The 22,819-nt window shown below is 41.8% G+C and overlaps 1 long non-coding RNA gene across 1 annotated transcript; it reads left to right on the top strand.

The window, feature by feature from the left end:
- Nucleotides 1-4,282: 4,282 nt before the first annotated feature.
- LOC141416611 (uncharacterized) lies at nucleotides 4,283-7,368 on the top strand. Its single transcript, XR_012441244.1, has 3 exons — nucleotides 4,283-4,571; nucleotides 5,656-5,739; nucleotides 6,715-7,368. It is a non-coding gene; the product is annotated as an uncharacterized lncRNA (long non-coding RNA).
- The last annotated feature ends 15,451 nt before the right edge of the window (nucleotides 7,369-22,819 follow it).

The following is a 22,819-nucleotide window of genomic DNA, read 5'->3' as shown; positions in this document are numbered from 1 at the left end:
GGTTAATGTGATTGAAAGTATGCAGTCAGAAGAGAAAGAAAACCCTTTAAAATTCACAGAATGTGTCACCAGTATCTGAATTTTGTAAATTGTTGAAAGATCTCCAGAGAGAAACAAAAACATGTAAACTAAGAATTTAGATCACATAGAGACAAACAGGGTTGGGAAATTAAGAAATGAATGAAAATTCTTTACTTTCTTCTGCACTACTGGAATTTAAGGAAAACATTTGGGTAAAGTAATTGAAATTGAATTAGGAAAAATTCCCCAAAACAGCTATGTATGGGTTATATGAGGGAGCAGTTTTATATGGGAAGAACATAGTAGGGAACACACCAATATGCCTGCCCTGTCCATGAGGCAGCATATCTTTAGTTGAAATGCATTCATCTTATTCAGAAAGAATTTTTCTTATTCAGAAATTACTAACAATACATTCTACACATACTTGGTATCATAAAGGGGAACAGAAAATGTGGTAATATAATTAATAAAGGACCACACCTGTCAGACAGGCTGAAGTGGTGTAGTGCTTGCCTTAGCATTCACAAGAGCCTGAGTAAAAAATGAGTAAATAGTTATATAAAGGATTACAGCAAGATTGTACTACACCAGCTAAATGCACAGCACATCATTTTGCAGAATTTAAAATAACCATCCAATCTGCACATTAATAGAAGAATACCATTACACAGAACAAAAAAACAGCAAAAGAAAAGTGATAGGCAGAGAGGAAGGGGTAAGATGGTGGTGAGAGTAACATGAAGGAACAAGTAGGAAAATGTTCAACACCACAGGTCATCAGTATGGTACAAGCATCACCATATAAAGAAGCTGTTCAATGCCAAATGGACACATGTAATAAATTAGAACATTCGACCTACTGGCAAATCACAAAATAAGAAAACATCCATAAAAGTTCAGGTAAATTCATACATTATCAAAATTCCCTAGAAAATTTAAATTATCCATACTCTACAGAGCACCAATCCTAAAATCTCCACCCTAAAGGAATATTCTGCTAACAGTGTAGAACACTAGGGCAACTTTACATAATGAAAATGAGCAAAAGCTTATGGGTCAACCTCACCACAATGGATATGATTTGTGAGCTTGAGTCTCTGTCAAAGATCTATTACTCCAGAAACTGTTGTCATGCACCCACTTTAAGGTGAGGGAAATACTCAGTCATCTTCTAACATCCTGTGACCTTACTGAGCTATCTTAATCTTTGTCAATGTACACTGAGATGTATTAATTGCAATGTTTATTTTCAGAAACCTTTTGATCACTTCCACCATTTTAGGTTTGCTTAGTGTATCCACATGGTTTATGCCTAACTGCTGCCTATGAAGTCTATTCAATGTGTACTTTCCTTCATGAACCATGCTTCACTTTTGCTCAACTCCACTGCCTTACCTGAATTCATCTCACACAAGACATTAAGTACCAAGAATGGACACTATGGCAATGTTACCAACATTCTCCCACTGACCTCAAATATTACTATTTGTGCTGTATTTCTTTGTCATCACTTATAATAACAAATATGTGGTGTTACTAAAACCAACCAAATTTCAAACACTGACTAATTTTCCTTCCATTCAAATCTGACAATGTCCAGTTGTTGCACAGTCCTTCCAACTTCTGGGCAGTGTCAACAGACAACAAGCCTTAGAACATGTTTGCTATGTCTGGTCACACTAGTCACCTTTCTTAAGTCATAGAGATCTACTACCCTGAGACAAGTTACTAGAATAAATGCAAACATTCCCTCAATGGGGCTTAGGAAAACAACCAAATACAATCCTATTGCCTCAGAAATTTCAAGGATTTCAGAATCTCTTTGCTAGAAACTGACACAAGGACTAAAATTTTTAATTTATACTACACACTCACATTGCCTTCCAAATGCACCAACTTTTTGTCCCATCAGAAAAAATATAAAGGTGTCATTCTCTAAGCCTGGGCCTCCCAGTCTTCTCTTTATTGGTACAAATTACACTCTGTCTAACCATGTACCTCAACACAAAGGAAAGTGGTGAAATGATATATTGTAAAGTTATAACACTCATAAATATCTGCAATTAACTCACACTTCCAATCATTTCTGCACTACAAAAGAAGCACAGAACCAACATTCTTCCCATTACTTCCTTTGCAAACTCAGACATTCCCCCACACACTTCCCAAATGCCCATTTTTTAGCATCAAAAAAGATTATGAAGTAATCATTGCAAATATCTTCAAAAGGATTTGTAAATACTTGTAAGGTGAATTTGAGGAAACTTAGCCTGACTCATCTAACAAATCACACATTCATGTTACCATAAGTTCATGAAGAACCCAGGTCCTGTGGTTCCTGCCTGTAATCCTAGCTTCTTAGGGGACAAAGCCAGTACAAGCAAAAAGTTCTTGAGACTGTATCTTGAGGAAAACACATTACAAAAAAAGGACAGTGTTGTCACTCAAGTGGTAAAAGCACTTGCTTACCAAGTGTGAGTACCTGAGTTCAAATTCCAGTGCAGTCAAAAAAAAAGACTGCTATATGCCATTGTGGATGTGCTGTGGGCCAGTGTTGAGGGTCCTTGCCTTCACAGGCCAGGAAGTGCCTCATGAGGACACTGACTGGTAAGCCAGAGCTGATATATAAAGTAGGATTTATTAGAGAGAAAGGAAAGGCTTCAGCTACACACTGCAGGGAAGCCAAAAGCCCTTAGCTCACTGCTCAGGTGAAGGCTGGGGTTTTTATGGACGTTCCAACTCTGGATTAGGTGGGTTTTTCTCATTGGCCATGGATTCCCGGCCTTTCTCAGGTGAACTGGTTTGGTTTGCACCTTTATCGGGGTTGGGGAAACAATCTTGAGAGCATTTTGCTCATCAGCCCTATGGCAGATCTATCAGACCCTGTATCTTTCTTTAGGATGCAGAAATGCAGTTTACAGCTCCCTCTCAGGATGCAGGAATGCAGGCCTCTATCTGTTCAGGATGCAGGAATAATATTGCCTACATGGGGGATGGGATACTCACTCATCTGTCTTAGGTCTCCAAACCCAACAAGACCACAAAGAGCCTAGCACTGCTAGCTCCTTTCTGTAAATCTCGGTATTTGGGAGACTGATCAGGATGACAGTCAAGGTCAGCTAGGAAAAATACATTAGGAGACAGCATCTCCAAAATATACAGAGCAAAATAGAGTAGAGATATGTTTAAGGGATTGAACGCTGCTCTGTAAATGCAAAACTATGATTTTAAATTAGGTCCCCCAAAATAAAACAAGTAACAAGGAAACAAGACCAAGATGATCACAGGAGAAAACTGTTCTTGCCAATCTCCATGTCTGTCCACTCCCTATTTATTTCTTCTCCTCTCTTTGAGAGCAAATTGCCTTACTTGAGATGCCTACATACCTTCCTTTGGGGCTTTCCACCTACAGAAATCTCTTAAAGTCATGGTCTAAGTTAATCAGTATTTCATTATAAAACCGTGTTCTATAAACAATCTGTGGAAAATTAACAGTTAAGTCAGGAAGGGCAAAGTCTCCCCTTCACTCAGAAGCCAACCACGTGCACATGTGGATCTGCATTTCCAAAGAATCTGGCAATATGCAGGATTCGTGGAAATTTAGGGACTAATTAGCAGCACTAAGAAGCACTACACTGAGGGAACAGGGCATAGAGTTTATCCCAGGATTCCCTTGAACCTGAGGGACTAAAAAGGAAGCCAGGTCCCAGTAAGGATTTATAGGGACACTGCACAGGAGCGCTCTGTCCCGGTACAAATTCCATATTCACTCAGGAGACTCCAAGCCACCTCAGTCTGCGGGACAGGAATTTGCATATAGAGACTCCCAGCAGGGCTGTGGGCTGGCATTAAGTCACCTCGCAAAGACACAGGTTGGGGCTCAAGGCTACCGGTTCAGGGCCACCCTCCAGTTTCCTGCAGACCTAAGGCCCCAACCACACGATCACGGCTGCTGCCCTGATCCAGAACACACCCAGCCCACCGCTCCTTCTGGATCCAACCGTCCCTCCACCCAGCACTGCAGATGCCCAGCCCCCTCTCACCATTTCCCGCTCTGACGCGTCCAGGTGACCTCACTATGGTCCTGCGGTCAGAAGATTTCACACTGCTGCTGGAGCTGTGTAGCCTGAGCAATGTCCCACCAGCAGTCTCGTGGCAAATATGGAGATGATGAGGAAGGCAACGTGAATCGCCTAACACCGTCGCTCCTCATTGGACGAGAGGTGCAGGCGATTGAACAGCCGCTCTGATTGGCTACTGCACACAGGGCCCACCCCCAAGCCCTTGAGTGATGGGAAGTGGAGTGGGGAAAAGGTGCTAAACTGGTGAGTTGAAAATGAAAGAATCCAGCAGCCCTTGCCAATCAGACTTGATTGATTATCGTTTGTCAGATAATTACTTCAGCAGAACTTGTATCCAGTACCTCTGTACCCAGTACCTGCCTCTCATCATACTCACTGCGACCTTCTTGCATACTCCTCCTGAAAATGGGACAACAGATTTACTCAGAGAATTGGAGAAAATTCATCATGGAGGAGAAGACTCAGGTAGGCTAGGACACAGGAGTCCATATAGGGCTGATGGTCAAACTCTGGAAACTGGAATGAAGCACATGGCCAGGGATTTCTCATACCTCATGTTTCAATCTAATCATTTGCATCCAGAATATAAAAACACATTGCCAAAAAAAGTAATTTACTTATTTCATGTATGGACCCTACCACCAAAAGAACTCTATAAAATAGACTGGAGATGTGTTTGGAGCAGTTGAGCACCTCCTCTGTAAATGCTAAGCTATGAGCTCAAACTTTCAGTCCCCAAAAATACAACAAGGAAGCAAACAAAACCAAGATGATCACAGGAGAAAACTGACTTTGCCAATCTCCATGTCTGTCTATACCCAATCTCTTTCTTCTTCTGTTTTTTCCTCTATTTGAGAGCAAATCACCTTTCTTTTGTGCCTTTCCATCTAAAGTACTACTTCTAAAATGACAGTATAAGTTAATCACCACATCATTATAGAAAAATATTCTAGAAACTACCTGTGGGAAATTACCTGTTAAGTCAGGAAGGGCAAAAAGTGTCCTGGCCACTCAGAAGCCAACCACATGTGGATCTGCATTTCCAAAGAATCTGACAATGTGCAGAATTTGTGGAAATTTAGGGTCATATTGGTGCACTAAGAAGTACTGACTTTAGGACACAAAGCATTGAGTTTAGCCCATGCTTCCCTTTAACCTGAAGGACTAAAAGGGAAGCCAGGTCACAGTAAAGAGTTACAGGGACACTGCAAATGAGGGCCTTGGCCCAGCACAAACTGCATAAGTACCCGGCGGTATCCCCAGCCACCTCAGTTAGCCAGATAGGGATTTGCAGGCAGAAACTCCCAGCAGGTCTGTGAGCTGGGATGAAGTCACCTCACAAAGACACAGGACTTGTTAAAGACTCTCAATCTACCACCACCCTGAGGTGCCAGAAGACCTCAGGCCCCAACAGTGTGATCAGGGTGCAGTTTGTGGAACCCACAAGACAGGGCCCAGTCAAAAACACTTCTGGTTCCAACAGTCCCTTCACCCAGCACAGCATATGCCAAGACACTCTCTCAGCATTTCCCTCTTCTGATGCTTCCAGGTGACCTCCCAATGGTCCTGCAATCAGAAGATTTCACACAGCTCCTGGAGCTGGGAAACCTGAGAACTCTCCAGCAGACACATGGTAAATATGGTGATAATGTACTATGTAACTTAGACATCCTACCACTGTCTCCAAAATAGCTAAGATTACAAATGGAAGCCTCTACTCCCTGGCTTAAATTCCCATTTCATTGTGCTTACCCTGTATTCCATTTTGTTTTCACTATTAGGATATCAAATATATTTTTTTCTTTTTTTTATTTGTTATCTTCTTTCACTTTGCAAAGTATATTTGCAGTTTATGTTAATTCAGTTTGTTTCTTTTCTGTGTGTGTGTGTGTGTGTGTGTGTGTGTGTGTGTGTGTGTTTTACTATGGGCTTAGACCAAGACCTTATAATTGCTAGTAAAGCTGTGCAGTTGTGAGCTACATCCCAACATACTTTTGAGACAGAATCTCACTAAATAACGCTGACTGGCATCCAACTGAAAATCTTTGTGCAACATCCCCCCTCCAGTGGCTGAGATTTTAGTTGTGTAGCAACACAACTGAGTCTTTCATGCACATTTTTGTGATTCTGATATTTGAACTTTGGCATAGCACTCCCTCAGCAGGCACATCAATGGCCTGCACTACACTGTCAAATAACATTACACAGGTTCAGGGTCAATGCAGGTATCATGGGATGCTCCAGGGTCTTCCCTACCATACCATATTCAGTTGCTCTCCATCATTTCTTCTCAGCAACTGTAAGCACCCAGTACTTACATTTATATATAATAACAAATGTGAATAATGATTTTGCAGACTGGAGGCATGGCTCAAGTGTTAGATCATGTACTTAGCAAATTTCAGTCCCTAACTTTAAACCGCAGTGTGCCCAAGGAAAAGAAAGGATTTGGTGTATCTTCACTTAATTCTTTTCAGTTCTCTTTCTTCTGGGACCTTTATTTCTAAACACCTTTTCCTTCTATCCAAAAATTCATTGCAATTTTTCAATACTAGTGCACATGTGATATATTCTGTAAATAATATTCAATTTTCATTCTCTCATTCAGAATGAATCATTTCAATTGCTTTAAGAAGAGGTGTGCAACCACACAGAGCTGCCAAAAGAGAAGATTCACAAAATCCAAGTCATCTCTTAAATGTGAGGAGGAGGTTGGCTTCAGAAGTACAGCACCTGCTTTACAAGTGCAAATCCCTGAGTGGAAAATCCAATTCTACCCAAAAATGTGTAATATATTTTTGTGGTAGCATTAAACAGATTCTGAAAATTGTCAATTATAATATGATTTTGTAAACTTTTCCAAAATGAAGTGCCTGAAATCACAATTTCAGACAAAATGCATTAGTCCTCAGACACAAGGAATTTTGCAACATCCTCTTGAAATTAAAACTGTGGGCACTATGACAAAAGAGGTTAAGATGAGCTCATCCAGCCCTTCCTCACCCAAACCATTTTTCCATTAAGTCAGTGAAGGGATCATTTGTACCTGAAATTTCAGCTAGTTCCTTGAGTAGGGTAGTTAATCCCTGTAGGGCCTTAGTAATAGTTCCATTGGGGGCTGTATTATTTGGTATATATATGCAACACAAAACTCCAATTGTTATGCAAACTCCTCCCTTTTGCACCAACATCATGTCTAATGCTAGCCTGTTCTCCCAAGCCATGTGACCAGTTGGCCCAACAGTTCTGCTACTCTTTTGATAGTGTCCCTGGTATAGTTAACAAACCTTTGTTGGTTATAATAAATGTAATTAATCCAATTGACATTTTTATTTATGATGAGCACCAGAAGTGTACTGATTCAAATCCTGCAGCAATTTGATTTCTGGCTTTTAATTAATTTTGCAACCCCCTTGGAACTCCAATGGCATCAATGTAAATATGGGGATCAAAGGAGCCTCTGATGCTGGCTGCAGCATCTATGTCTATGTCTGTCTTTTTCCTAGGCATTGTGGCATGAACTGCCTATCTGAATGCTAGGGTGAAAGGGTTTTCCAATTGCACCAAAGCACAGGTGCCTGCCCAGTTACTTGGATAGTCTCAAGTAAATGTCCTCTATAGTACCATCAGACAACAGCTCTGTCCACCTACAGTGTGGACTTGTTTGTGAGACTATTGAAGGACCTGCTTTCACTGCATACCATCAGGTTTTCCACATTTGTCAATCATCCTCCCTGCCTGGGAAGACATGAGGTATAATTGATGTCTGCATCAGGTAGTTCAACAGTCCTTGGGGGCTCACCTACAGGACCTCTGACCTCTGAGAATAGTAGTAGTAGCATCCAGCAGTATTTGTTACCCCAAGCCATGGTATCCTGAAATAGCACCAACATGCCATACATTCCATCTGGATCTGAGGATCATCCTAACAGAAAAAGGACCACCTGAGAATCTGGCCTTCCAGTAACACTAATGTAACAATCATTTTTAAGTAATGTGCAGTCAGACTATTTAATAAATCCCATTCAAGCATTTGTATCCCTGTACTCGATTTCAATAGCCACAGTTAGTCTTAGGTCCTTGACTTCTACTATGGTTACCTGAATTCAATTGTTGTATAACTGTGGAGGCAATGTTGAAGCAGAGATAGAACTGGGTGTCCCCTGGGAGGGTTTGGAAGCTAGACAAATCTCAAAGACACCTAAAGGATCTATTCCCAAAACATCTGCCCCAACCCATATTTACAAAATATGGATGGTTCTCTTGTCATACTCCAAGAGCTTTCTACGACGAATCTAAATGGGTTGAACTGTTTATCTTTGCAAGAAGGAGAGGGGTGTGTCCAAAACAGCTGTAATTTTGACTGTAGTCTGATAAATGACTGTCGATTGTTCTGGATGGTGGAAATTATATTCTGACCAGTGACCTGGAGCCAGTTCAACCCTTAGGATTGTTATACAAAGGGGAAGGATATCCTTTATACCCACTGTTCCAGCCCACATCTGTCCACTGTGGACAGATAGCAGGCTTTTCTGTGGGTCCTGGGATGGGCCACATAAAAAGGATTATCCTTGGATCTGGAGTTGGAATGGAAGGTCTCCACAATGAAAGATCTTGCATACATTGAATTCAACAGTAACAGGAAAAGTACTCTGAGTTAAACTGATGATAAACATAACATTTCCCAAATGAGAGAGAAAGAATATGTTCACTTTAATCTTTTTAAGTTCATTCTGGTGCAGCCTGTATGTGAGTTCATGGTCCATTTTTCCTTTTGATTAGGTGGGGGTGCCTTCTTTACCCTTGTGTGGTAAGCCCACCACTTCTTTGTGGTCCAGACAGCTGTGTCCATGGCCAGCAGGACCAGTAAGGGTCCTACTCAAGCTGGCTCAAGCTTATTTTCTCTCCAGGTCTTGATCAGCACATAAAACCAGGCTGGTGCAGGTGAACAGGAAAGTCAAGTGGAGGACCCTGTGCTAATAACCCCTTTTTTCTAAGAGAAAGCAAGACAGGAGACAACCCAAGTATATAATTGTTGAGGAAATAGTCTTTAGTTTCAAAGGTAGGCACATCAGTAATAGAGCTAAGGTAAGGAAGCCCATAATGCATTTCATAAGGGGAGAGGCCAATGTCCTTCTGAGGGGCAGTCCTAATCCTGAGTAGTGCTATGGGAAGGCATTTTATCCAAAGTACTCTGGTCTCTAAGACAAATTTAGTGAACTTATTTTTTTTTTTTTGGTCTTTATTATCAAAGTTTATTGTTGTGGTCAGTTCCCATCATTTAGAGAGTTTAACTATGTCTCAATGTGCTATAGAAGATCTAAGGTAATAGACATTCTGCACAAACAGTTGTACTAAGGCTCTGTTAGGCACAGGCCATATTACATCAGTGGAAGAATGAGCCTGAAGACCCTGACAGCAGAGCCATCACTCTAGGAAATTTCCAGCGCTATGCAACGTATAAGGCATCTTGCTGACAATGAGATTTGAGGTTGTGGAATGAAACAGGAGTTGATCCTATTTTCTACTCTTCTTGGCAGGATAACTGACTCCTGTGTAGGAACCCCAAGTTAGGTCTTGTGGCATCTTTTAAGCTCCCAAAGCAAAATAGGTAAGACATGGAAAAGAAAGTACCAGAAAGTAGGAACAGTCAAAATAAACTAAGTAGAACTGAAGGGAATGGAAACATAAGGACTGGAAAATAACAGGGTTCAGATGCCATTTTTGGATGATCAAGAAAATAGTACAGGTAAAAAGCAAATAGGGAAACAACTCAACAAAAGTTATTCAGATACTAGAAGTGAAACTTCCCCCCTTGTGTGTGTGGAACTGGTTTAGAAAGGTAAGAAAGATGAATCACAAGAAAATGAGTATCTGAGTAGAAATAAGTATTTCAGGATGCCAGCAACAGCTTGTAAATATTCATGTGAGCTGAGTGTACAGGAAAGGAAAGTGGTTATGGTAGCTAGCCTGTTATCCAGACTTGACACTGGAATGAAAATTCTACCAATGGCTTTGTCTTTGAGGTTCTGGCATATTTTTTGTGGCACAGAGAGCCTTGTTTTCCTAACATTCGATTAACATTGGAAGGCAAATTAATACCATGTAAGAATCGATGGCCTCCCCCCTTTGCTGGCAGGGTAGATTGGTCTTGAAACAGCTGTGGCTAAAAGGCCCAACCACTTCAATTGCCCTGTGACAAAAATAGTAAAGAATACAAGTATAAGATGAGTCAGTGGGCCTCATACCATGTAGACAGCAGACTTAGTGTCTTCTTCTGCAAGCATCTTGAGAAAAAGAAGAGCTCCTGTACTGAGTGCTGTCTTATCATTAAATATGACAAAAAATAGGGCCATTAAACAAGACTCTTCAAAAAATTTAGCTGCCACCCAGACTGGGAAAAGAAGTAAAACAGCATCATTTATTTTCACCTATATCTTCCATGCTTAGCTAGGTCATCTATAGAAAAGCCATCTATTGGCACTAGGCTGGTATGTCTTAATTTTGCTGTTTTCACTAGCATCTGATTTTCCCAAAAGAGGAAATATTTAAGTAGCAGGTGTGTGTAAGTGACACATTCTACAAAACCTTTTCCATAGGCTTGACCTGTATGGGGACAGGTTCTACTTCTGGAAGCATTTTCCAAGGCGGAATAAAACATCTGCTTGAGATTCTCTCTACAGAAAGGACACCGCTAGAGTTGTGCCCACGTGACAAGACTCTTGTCAGTGCTAAACAAATGGTCTCTTCTCCAGGAAATACCTTTTGTTTGTTCATATTTACAGGTTTCTTGATGGACAGATGGAGTCATCTCCAAAACAAGAAATGAAGGAGAAAGAAAAGAAACTTTCTGCTGAACTTAAGGGTCCTAGACTTCACTGACACCTCATAGGTTGGGGCTGTGTCCTGGGATGGATGTGCTGCCATCCAGACCTGGGCTGTTCTGAGAACCAGTGTTGATCCTGGTGCTCCCTATGCATCCAGGCTTCTCAAGAATCATCTTCTTTAGGATTTTCCCCAGCTGTTTTAATCACAGTTCCATTTGCTGAACTCTTCCTTCAGTTGCCCTCAGACATGCTTTCGGTATCACATTCTTTTGCTGGCTCTCCTCCTCCAGGCAACTTGCTATCAATTTCCCACAGGACATCCTCCTCCTCCAAGTTGTTGGAGATGTGATTCTTCTTGAATTCTTGGACAATAGATTCACTTGAGATGCTGTTCCATGTAACCATGACCCACTCCAGGAAAAGGCCCAGGGGTGGTTTCTGGCATTCTCAGTGGGGCTCAGTGCCAGGTTCCCAGCCAGAAGCCAGTTGGAGTACTGGGCTCACACACTGTCATTCGCTGGCTTGTAGACCACTAAGTCCAGCACCTGCAGCTGCGAGGCCAGGTCCCCTGGGATGATCACCATGTCAGTGTTCATGCATTCCATGGAGCTCTTCACAGAATCAGTGGCATGGCCCCGGAAGCCATTCAGGATAGCATCCCCCACTGCTTGGGCACTGCTCCCATCCTCTGTTTCCAAACCACTTCCAACCAGTCCTGCATTAGGTCCTCAGTCATCCACCCATAGCGGTGGCAGCGGATTTCCATTGCACTGGGGACCTTCCCTGGGGGGATGTACGTTCCCCTCAAAATGATGTATGGAGGTAACTTCTTCCTGTCAGCCAAGACACCAAGCATCGCCGTGATTTTCGCTTTCTCTCTGCCTGGCGTCTTGACCAAGATGGGCTTTTCACCCTGGTTGTCAACAGTCACTCTGGATGGCACCTCTAAGTGTTGGAGCCAATGTGGCTATTTTTCTGGGATTTACTGTGTTTCTAGCATTTACCTTGATTTCCTACTCTGGGGCCACAAGCAGCTTTCTGCAAGCTCAAAAGTGTCACAGACCTCCAGCTAGGCTCTGCAAGGTTTCCTGTAACTGTGACCAGAGTCTGCTGGGGGTTGGGGGCAACTCTGTACCAGCTTGTTTCTCTGTAACTGGCTTGTCTTTCTGACCACCTATGAACCATCTACTGCAAAAACCCCCTGGTTACATAAACCACCTGGGGGATGGGGGGGAGTATATAACTCATCTCCTGACTCTGATCGGGGTTCAGGGCTTTGACAAATTATCTGCCCTGAGTCCACTAGCATAATAAAATTCCTGCGTCCTGCAAAGTGGTCTCAGTGACTTTGTTTCCGTCGCCATTTCCCGCAACATAAGCAGATTGGCGTCTTGTCTGCATTCCCCCTGATAATCATGTGCCCTGCGCAGAGCCAGCACACTCTGCTGGTAAGTGACAGGCTTTGCAGTCAGGTCCTCCGGCAGGTGTGGGAGCACGGGCACTTCATCCCTCAGAGACAGGTCATACCTTCTCATTCTTCAACAGCAACCCAGGCTTGCCGTGAACCCTTTTTCTGCAATGTTCATTTCCTGGGCAATTTCAAGGGCTTTCAGCTGCATTGTCTCCCTGGTGACAGGGTCCCCTTTGGCCTGCATGTATCTGACATACCCCGCAACACGTTGGTCCACCAGAGCAAACCTTCTGTTCTTGGGGCCTCAGATGCCCACCCCATGGCTTGGGCATTTTGGAGCTGCAGCTTTACGTTGTGCCAGTCTCGAACATTTTTTTCCAACTCTCCAAAGTGCTTGGCTGCCTGGCAATTGTTGGTGCTCTCGGCATACTCCACCACCATCAACTTGAGCCCTGCATCATAACTAGGACACACGCCTCGGCTGGACTGAAACTTCCCAGCTATGTCATCAGCTGAGAGGTCATCCTCTGGGAAGCCCATGGCCATGGAGGAGGGGTACCCCTCACTCCACTCAGGCAGCAATGCGATGCCCCGAGGCAGACGCAGGCCAAAGTTGTCCAGCTGCTGAGGCTGCGGGATCTGGGAGGAGGCAATCATCGGAGATGACCAATCTGGAGACTTTATGTCAGAGTCTTCATTTTCTGTAACTCTTCCTCAGAGCTGCCACTCATCAGAATTATGAGACTCCTCCTCCCCTTCCAATCGAGTGGTCGTGCCTGGTTTAGGGACTGGGAATTCCAGCGACAGGACAGTTTCATTATTCATCCTCATGACTTCCCGGTAGAGGGCCTTTTGTGGCTCTGTCAAAACTTCCCACTCCTCATCGGAAAAATATATGGCCACCTCATCAGATAGGGCTGGGACCCACGTGCCCTGTGAGCAGTCCTCCAATTCTCGGCTCTAAATCTGTTCTTCTTGTTCTTCTTTCAGGGTCAAGTTGAGAGGGCAGGCTGCAGACTCCATCTCTGCTAGCCTCCCCTGCCTCCCACTGGCCGGCTGCAACAAAGGCGGGGCTGCAGCTGCAGTCTGGGTGTCCCCTTCCCTGCCACGGCCCAGCCGCCCACGTGCACTCACAGAGTGGCAGAGACAGGATGCCAGAGTACTGCCCATCCACCCTGCTCCACACACACACAGAGAAGACCAAGTGCCACCCGTGCGGAAATTAAGGCTCAGGCTCCACAGCCGGTGTGGAGAGGCAATGGTTCAGGACAGCTTCCTCAGGGTGGCTCCAATCACTTCATGTCCCAGGGAGTGTGGACGCAGGCCATGATGCTACCATTTCGCCTTCTGCCATGACTGCGGTTCTGCCCTCACCCTAGTTATCACATAGACCACGAGGGAGGAGCCTGGTGTCCACAGAGTTGATTTCAGAGAAATCTGTTTGATCCTGAATATGGCTGGTGTCAGCAAGGCATTTGTAGGGAAATGGTTCTTCCTCCTGCTGAATTTGAGTGGTAAGTTTATACACTTCCTTCCCTCCAGAACTTCTCATTGCCTAATGAACCAGGATCCTGTCCCTTAAGAACTAAGTGACAGAAAAAATGATGTTTTACTTGGTAAAGTGCCAGGACCAGATAAGTGATTTCAGCCACAGACCTTAGGAGACCTGGCCTTCTCCCTGGACACTACTGAGCCCAGCCTGAGGAGTCATTGTATTTAAGTAGATCCTGCTCCTGAATTTTCCAAATGAACACTGTTAATTCGACCTCGAAATGGAGTCAGGGGTCTGCTGAGAGAATTCCCCACTCAGTGTCCGAGGAGATGACCCATGTTCTCACAGAAGAAGCAGTGTTTAGGGTAGGCCAGTTGAGGCCTCAATGGAACAGGTAAAAAGGCCTGGCCTTGTCACACTTCAGTGAGTTGGTATAAGTCACTTCATTTCATGATTCTTTAAACTTTTTTCTCCTTCCTAGAAAGCACAGCCCTGTCATGCCTCACCCTTGAGGCACGTACAGATCTTGCAGTTAGTGACAAACTGCCAACGTAACACCTCTTCCATAAGGTTAGATCTTGTCTACATCTACAATGAATTTTTTAACATATGGTCTAGACCAAGGTCAAGACACCAAAACTTATGTCAGAGCAAAAACATGAAACCCTCCACTTCTTCCCAATATCTCACCTTCTGCATAAATTCAAATACACATGCATTGCCTTTCCCATTAGTTGGGTAATGTGATGATAGCTATAAATTTAGGGATTTATAATAGCCCTAGACTTAAGAGCCTATTTTCAAACTTTTAGCAGATTCAGGTAATCAGCTTTGTCCTGAGGACAGTAAAGTAGCAGGGACCCCAAAGGACGACAGCTCCTCCCATGCAGGAACCCACAATCTCTGCCTACTTCCTGTTGGGAAGTTGTGGTGCTTATGTGCAGAGTGCCCTGAGACAGCTCTGGGCCTTGGGAAAGCCACCTGCACATAGAGGACAGGTTGCCAGAATTTGCCCATCTGCCATCCCTCCTTCCTGGTAGATAAGGAGTGCAAAGCTGCACCAATGGTCATGGACTCCAGAGGTGCAGAGGGGAGTCCTGGGTTCTTTAGTAGCCATTTCTTGATGGTTGTAGCCTTCTCATCCTCCCAGGGCTGGGGACACCAGTCATCAACTCACCATTTCAGGCATCTGTGTTGATTTGAGTTCTGCCCATTTTCCTGGTGCCACCTACAGGACCCTGCTTCTTCCACTGGGAAATGAGGCCAGGAATATTGCTGAGATAATTCCATGCTCATTTTCCCAATAGGACAGATCTCCTCAGAGAAGGACATGCTAGGTGAGGACTCACTGGACCAGCAGGAAAGGCCTGGTTTTGCAATCTTGCATGTTCCCTGGTCAAAAGACAACCAGATTCCTCATGTCAGATGTGACAGATTCTGGGCAGAACACATGGATGTACTGAAGAACTTTATCATAAGTGAGGGTGGGAATCCCATTGGGCCCTGTGATCTCTGACACAAGCGTGAGAGTAGTAGTAAGCAGAGGACAAATAAGGTGGCCTTTGTGTTTGAAGACTTTTGGGGCTAGGGGGACAGTACTAGGGTTTGAATTCAGGACCTGATGCATGGAAGGCAGATGCTCTAAACTGAAGTCATTCCATCAGTCCTTTCCTGTGTTAGTTATATTTGGATATTGTCCCATGAACTAACCACAATCCTCCTGGTCTCTGCATCCTCAGTAGCAAGGACACAGGTGTGAGTCACTGGCATGAGGCAAAGAATTTTAAGCACATGATAACCTGTGGGACGGGAGAGACATTGCCAGTTTGTAATGGCCAATGGTAGTGAGGAGGGATTAGTGTGGTCTCCATGCTAGGGTGGAAACCGGGATCAGGCACTTGGCTTGATGAATGAGGATTTATCACACCTGCTGTCTCAATCAACAATTAATTACCCAAGAAAGTAAGACCATACCAACAAAAGAACACAATCATTAATTGCAAGGAAAAACTGTAATTTTCTCTTGTAATTCAAGAGTGAAGAATAAACAAACACTCATAAATGAACAAAAAAATGCTTTGAAACAGTTCAGAAAGCACACTATTAGACACAAAGTTAAAATGACAACCAACCTCCAGAGGGTACCAAATATACCCAAGCTTGAGAGCCAGACTGAACACTGAAATGGTGCCCCACAGAGCAACAGTGTCTGAAACTGAGGAAGGGACACTTAAGGATTTAACTCTGGGGCCTCAACATGCCTGCTGTCCCCTCTTCCTTGTTGGTACTAATGCTCTCTGCTTCAACACCTTAATAGTTAATAGAGGGACTCTCACATGGAGTCACTTTGAAGTTCCAAAGCAAAGAAAGCATCATATTCATAAACTCATTTGATCATGAGCCTGATTCCATGAGTCTTTCTCTAAACCTGACTTCCACAGACTTTATTCACATAGAGAAATTACAATTTGATCCTACCAAATTCTGAACTTGAGAAGATGAGTGTACAGATCATTTTCAACACAGCTTTTCTTTCTGTGGTCTTCTTTTCCAGTCTTTCATCCATCACATTCCATTTTCTCCTGAACATCTCAACATTGTCAGCAGTAGGATCATCTTCTCTCATGGGCTTTTCAGCTTCCTAGCTAAGCAGAGTCCCCAACCCCATCATGTGTAGCCAAAACTTCTTCCATTTATGGCTCCTTGTGTAACCTTCCTCTAATTTACTCATGAGAATATTCATGATCTTCCTTTCCTATATATCCTTCCTACAACTTACCCTACTTTTATACACATTTCTCTCATTTCAGAAAGTGGTCTTTTCCTAGGATATATCATCTTTAAAGACAGAATTTATGAATAGCAAAGCATTTTTTTTTTGCAGGCACAAGTAATTTTCTTTGTAGTTTCTGGATGACACTGATATAATACCATGTTTGTGTTGCACCATTTTTTCTTGCTAGTATCAGAATGTAACTGATTGGGAAAATTTTAAAGAAACATATTTTTCCTCATACTTTTCAAAGTCCACAGTGGAAGAGATGCATCAAGTGAAGGAATTATCTGGACAGCTTCTTCTACATATGACTGTACACATAAATTTCTTTTCTATGATATTCTGAAAGTGTATTAATTTGCTTTATATATTTACATGTATACTCTGTGATTATACAAGTATTTTTATATTTTTATATATTCACAGGTATTACTTTCCTTTTATGTGTATCTACACTACATAAATTTAAACTAGTATCTTTGAATGTAAATTATCAGAATACTTTTACTTCCTTGTATCTGTACATAATGTGTATATAAGTCTATATAGGATGAGTTTTTGTCTATTCTTTGATGGCTGTATTTTAAAAAGACATGAAAGTGGTGTGAACTATTTATGAAAAGAAAGGAAAAAGCAGGAAGAGAGTGTAGTAACAGAGTGCATATGACTACATTACATTATACACATGTAGGAAAATGTTATACTGAAACGAATCAATTTCAGCAACTAGTACATGCTAATCAAATCTCACTGGTTTACTTACCTCTTTAGATTTGCTTTGTATATGCACATGGTCACTGCCTAACTGCTACCTATGAAGTCTATTTCAAAGTATACTCTTTCCTTAATGAATCCTGCTTCACTGTGACTCTACTTTTGTGTTATGCCTGACTTCATCTCACATAAGACATCAGTACCAAAAATCCTGAAAGACTTCAGTACCAAGAATGGATATTCTGGAAACATTACCAAACATCCGTCTCAGAGTCTCTGAATGTTATCTGTGCTGTATTTCTTTGCCAGAACTCTGACAACAAATATGTGTTGTCATTAATATCAACAAATTTTCAAACTGTGACTGCATCTCATGGAATTCAACTTTGCCAGCACCCACACTTAGTGATCTCACTACAATTTTTGCACATCATTTCAAAGCAGACAGCAAGTTATAGAATATATTTACTCTCTCTGGTCACCAGTCACTTCCCTGAATATTTAGAGAGGTAGCACCCTGACACAAACCGTTAGAATAATGTCAAACATTGCCTGAATGGGTCTTATGAAGTACAAACATATACACTCTTAAAGTCTCAGAAATTCAATTGATTTCAGAATGTCTGTGCTAGAAACTGTCTCAAATAATGAAAACTTTAAGCTGAACTACACCACTACATCATATCTCAAATACAGAAACACTTTGCCCCATGAGAAAGAATATGAAAGTGTCTTTCTTAAAACCACAAGTAATAAATACATGTTTTGCAGATATCATTTCTTTTTAAATGTTTAAAATTTTTTTATGTTTTATTTTTATTTATTTTTTATTCATTTATTCACATGTGTGTGCATTGTTTGGGTCATTTCTCCCCCCTGCCCCCTGTCCCCACCCTCTCCCTTCCAACCCCCCTCACTTCCAGGCCAAACCTGATCTGCCCTTTGCTCTAATTTTGTTGAAGAGAAGACATAAGCACAATAAGAAAGTCAAAGCATTTTTGCTAGTTGAATTAAGGATACCTATACAGAGAGATTCCTAGCATTGCTTCCATGTACAAATGTGTTACAACCCAAATTGATTCATCTCTAATGTACATATCATTTTGTTAAAATTCATAATATTGTACCTTGGAAATAGAATAATGAAACAACTTTTTGGAGCAAAACACATTATATTTGTGCTGGCTGGGAGAAGGAGGGAGAAAAAGTACAAAAGGATTTATACCAATTTGTGTTTCATGAAGCAAGATTGATTATCCCTTCCATCTATGCATTTTGTTTTATTTTTCTATTTATATAGAGTAAATACAGGACAGGTGGGTCTCAATATACAACATCTACTCTGATTTCTAGATGTTAAAGAGGTTGTCAGTGATGACAAAAGTAGAATTAGTACACTTTGTATTAAGGATCATAAGAAAAACATTCTTAAAACCACTTAGGAAGTGAAATTATTAAATCCCTTGGAACATTACAGATACCTAAAGCTGATCACTGTGTTGACAGAGATGGGAAGGTTCTAAGCTAGATTTTTCCTTTCAAATTACATGCTACTGTGTGTATAGTGGGAAGCATGAGTCCTTTTGAGGAACATCCAGCTTTTCTAGATGTGTAAAAGTACATAATGTAAAAACACAGGGCTAGCTCAATGCCCATTAAGTATTTCATACTTAATCCTTCCTTCATAGGAATGGGTGCATTTGGGAATGAAATTGTTAAACTTGATGTCTTGGCGTGTATGCTGATGGCTTACTGTGTGGCAGCAGGTTGGGGTGGGGGAAAAGAAGTATGTGTAGAATATGCTCTGCTCCTGTTAGGTTGGTTCAGGTTGTCCAGGCATTATTTCTTATGCATTTCAGTTCATATTGCTGGTTATTAATGGATAATTGTAATGTCCAAATATATTAAAAGTAGGGAATAATTACTACATAAATGTCCCTTTGTTAGGTTTTAGGAGTGGTACCATTTATGAATACATCCAATGGAGCCAGTGTCTTTCTTAAGTTAGTCACTGGATGGGTGAGGGAGGGCCCTTTCCTAGTGTCTTCAAATCTAGATGAATCTCATTATACCCAAATTCATATGTGCATTTTTATTAAATACTTGGGTTTATTGTGCACAAAGCTCATTTTTACAACAACATGTAAGCTTTGCACATGTCCTGAGGTGACAGAGTATGATAAGAAGTAGAGTTAATAAATTAGCCAACTGGTAAATACAGAAAAGATGCATCTTGAACATGGAATTGTCATTACCTACAGCAGTGTGAGTAGTTCTTGTTCATTACAGTGGCAGCAGTGGGGCAGAAAGAAGTCTCCGGGAGAGTTATGTGCAGTTGTGCTCAGATTTACAGTTTGATGAGAGCCATTGATTAAATTCTGGCTGTACTACAGAGATGCAGTAAGTCACAGGAACATGCTTTCTTGCTCATATTTGCATAGTATAGGTGTGATAATGAGCTGTGTTAGAAACTATGCTTAGTGTAATCTGTTCCTTTATGTCTCACAGTAAATGGAGCATTATGGGAATGCAATATTATAGCTTCTGCCAATACTTCTGTCGAGACAGAGGCCCGTTTCTATTTATGTCTTCAGTGAAATTTTTGCCCAAGGAAGGAAGGATTATAATTTGTTTCAAATAGATTGCATTGGTGTTGTATATACTTGGTTATTAAAATATTCATGTAGCTTTGGAATTTTGAGTTGGTGAGCATTCAGAATGTATGGATAAGCATGTCAGACTATATGATCTCAGTTACATAAAATGGATCATGTGGGAACTTGTAGGATTTAGGACATTCCACCTGTACTGCTTGTGGCTATGGGTGATAATGTTCTCTTCATGTGTTTGTTTCCTGTAGTTCACATGTCAACTAAAAAATAAACATTATTTTAAAACCTGAAAAATATAAATATATGAGTGCTTTTCTCTCAGCTTGAGTTTCTCAGGCTTGTCTTCATTGGCACAAATTATACTGTCTACTCAACTACCTGATTTCAAAGGGAAACTGGTGAAATAATTTATCCTAAATATTGTAATGCTCATAAGTAGCTGTGATTAACCCTGACTTCCCGATCTTTTCTGTGGTGGAAAGAAGCATAGAACCAACCCTCTTTCCCTTATCCTCTTAAAAACATCAGACATTCCACATGCACATTCTAAATGTCCACTTCTTTATTCAAAACTGATTATGTGGAAAGGTCAGTGCATATATCTTTAAAATGATATGAAAACATTTTTGAAGTGACATTTGACTAACTTCAAACTGAGTCAGCAGAAAAACCCTTCTTTAGTGTCACCATATACAAAAATGATGCCGGAGACCAGTGGTACAGGCCTGTATTCCTAGTTAATCTGGAGGCAGCCAGTCTGTGCCAATAGTTCATAAGACCCTATCTAAAAAATCCAAAATGAAACCAAGATTGGCAGAATGGCTTAATTGATAGAGTACCTGCCAAAATAATGTGACCTCATGAGTTCAAACCCCAGTACTGCCAGAAATAAACAAACAAACAAAAATCCCAAAGAGACCATGATGAGTCTAGCTCCAGTGGCTTATGCCAATAACACCAGGTGCTTGGTATACTGTGTTCAGGAGGATCACTGTCAAGGTCAGTAAAGGAAAATATTTTTTGAGACCCCCCTATCTCCAAAATTACCAGAGGGAAAATGATTAGAGATGTGGTTCAAGCAGGTGAGCACATCCTTTGCAAGTGCAAAGCTCTGAGTTCAAACCCCAGTCTCCAAACCAAAACAAGCAAAGAAGGAAACAAGCAAGATCAGGATGATTACAGGAGAACACTGATTATGCTAAACTCCATGTCAGTGCTCTCCTAATTTCTTTCTACTGCTGTCTTCTCCTCTCTTTCTGCTTTAAGACACCTGCACATCTTACCTTTGGGGCTTTGACCCTAACGTAATACTCTAGAAATCATGGCCTAAGCTAATCAGCATTTCATTCTAAACAATGTCTAGAAACATCATGTACAAAATTGACCATTAAGTCAGAAGGGCAAAAAGTGTCCCCTCCACTCAGAAGCCAACAACATGGATGTGAATCCACACTTCCAGTGATCTGACAATGTGATGGGTTTGTGGAAATCCAGGGACTTATAGACAGTGCTGAGAAGCATTGCCTGAAGGGACAAGTCATAGAATTTAGCCCATGTTTCCCTTGAACCTCAAGGAACCCAAAGGAAACAAGGTCCAAATAAAGGAAAAGGAGACATGGGAAAAGCACAGCAGCACCACAACCCTCTAAAACTTCAAAAACACTCAGTAGTTTCCCATGACCATCCCAATCAACTAAGTGTCAACGCAGTCTGAGAGACATGGGTTTTGGGGAAGAAAACTGGACAGCTTTCCTAGCAATTACAAGGTCTTGGTCTAAACCCATAGTAATACACACACAGACACACACATACAAAAGAAACAAACTGAATTAACATAAACTTCAAATATACATTGCAAAGTGAAAGAACATAAGAAATAAAAATAAGTAAAAAAAATTGATATCCTAATATTAAAAACAAAATGGAATACAGGGAAAGCACAATTAAATTGGAACTTAAGCCAGGGACTGGAGGCTCCCTCCTGTAATCTTAGCTGTTTTGGAGACAGTGGTAGGAAGTCTGCCTTGCTTACTACATTTTTGCCGTATTTGCCATGTGTCTGCTCGAGAGTTGTGAGGTTACCCAGCTCCAGCAGCTGTGTGAAATCTTCTGACTGCATGACCATAGGGAGGTCACCTGGAAGCATCAGAAGAGGGAAATGATGAGAGTGTGGTGGGGCATCTACCATGCTAGGTGAAGTGACTGTTGTATCCAGAATCAGTGGTGGTTTTAGTGGGCCTTACCTTGTGGGTTCCACAAACTGCACCCTGATCACACTGTTGAGGCCTTAGGTCCTCTGCCACCATAGGGTGGTGGTGGACTGGGGGTCTTTAACCAGTCCTATCTCTCTGTGAAGTGACTTCACTCCAGCTCACAGACCTGCTGGGAATTTCTGCTTGCAACTCCCTATCTGGCTAACTGAGGTGGCTGGGGATACTACAAACTGCATACAGTGTACTTATGCAGTTTGTGCTGGGCCAAGGCCCTGCTTTGCAGTGTCCCTGTAACTCCTTATTGTGACCTGCCTTCCCTTTGATTCCTTCAGGTTCAAGGGAAGCATGGGCTAAACTGTATGCTCTGTGTCCTAAAGCCAGTGCTTCTTAGTGCTGCCAATAAGTTCATAAATTTCCAAAAATTCTGCACATTGTCAGATTCTTTGGAAATGCAGATCCACAAGTGCCCATGGTTGGCTTCTGAGTGGCTGGGACACTTTTTGCCCCTCCTCACTTAACAGTTATTTGTTCACAGGTAGTTTCTAGAATATTTTTCTGTAATGAAAAGCTGATTAACTTAGACTGATTTTAAGAATATTACTCTAGATGGAAAGGAACAAAAGAAAGGTGATTTGCTCTCAAATAGAGTAAAAAACTGGAGAAGGAAA

The sequence above is a fragment of the Castor canadensis genome, chromosome 14 (assembly GCF_047511655.1).
Source record: "Castor canadensis chromosome 14, mCasCan1.hap1v2, whole genome shotgun sequence".
NCBI lineage: Eukaryota > Metazoa > Chordata > Mammalia > Rodentia > Castoridae > Castor > Castor canadensis.
Note: the sequence above shows the minus strand (reverse complement) of the source record. Positions and strands in the feature narration are given on the sequence as shown.